This window comes from Tupaia chinensis, unplaced genomic scaffold (genome assembly GCF_000334495.1).
Source record: "Tupaia chinensis unplaced genomic scaffold, TupChi_1.0 Scaffold000355_1, whole genome shotgun sequence".
Classification (NCBI taxonomy): Eukaryota; Metazoa; Chordata; class Mammalia; order Scandentia; family Tupaiidae; genus Tupaia; species Tupaia belangeri.
The window spans coordinates 908819-909704 of NW_006159850.1; positions in this window are offsets into that span (position 1 = coordinate 908819).

Below are 886 nucleotides of genomic sequence, written 5' to 3' on the forward strand. Positions count from 1 at the left end.
AGGGAAGAAGCCACAGCCAGGCAGGGCCCGGCAGTCCTCGAAGGCCCTGGGTTCTGGCCTTGAGAGCCTCCCTGCCTTACATGCCTGGGGGGCAGGGGGGTCCTGCCTCCCTCTCAGATACCTCAGGGACCCCCCAACCTGAGCACGAATCCCAGGGAGTACAGGGGCCAATACCCCTCACCCCTCATTGAGGCCACTGGGAGCCTAGAGCCAAGGGACCGGCCAGCCCAGGGTGCCCACCAGTCTCCCTCCATGGGCACAGGCACTCCTAGCTGACAGTGTTCAGGAGTCTGCCCAGGGAGGGGTCCGGGGCCGAGGGGACACAGGAGAGCACTCCAGGAGGGAACGAGGGTGCCGACTTCAGCAGACCCGCTGCCCAGGCAAGGGAGCCTCAGGCCCCACAGCCCACCACACCCTTGGGTTTTCGCGGGAACTGCCAAGCAGAGCCGGATGCTGAAACCTCGTGTTGGGGTGTCTCGAGGAGTCAGGCCTTTCTGGGCCTCTCCTTGGCTGGTCCCCTTTCCCTGGGAAGTACACCACGCCCTCTCGGCCGGAGGGGCCGTGGGGCTGCCAGTCAGGCATCGCGGTGGTGGTGATGGGCCAGCCTAGCTCCTGTGCCCTGCGGCGTCCAGGATAGTTGGAGCTGAGCTGCAGCCGCAGGCCGCGGCCTCACCTTGCACAGCAGCGTGCAGGCTTGCACCTGCTTCCCAGCAGCACCTCCAGGCTCTCCGTCGAGAAGGCTGTGGGGCCAGCCGCTGCCAGGCAGAACACCCAGAGACCTGGCCAGGCCGGCCCCGGCCCCGGCCCCAGCCCGCCCGGAGCTCTACAGTACTGCACGTGGTGGTCTGGGCTGTGGTGGTCCGGGACGGTGCGGCAGGGGGGCCCC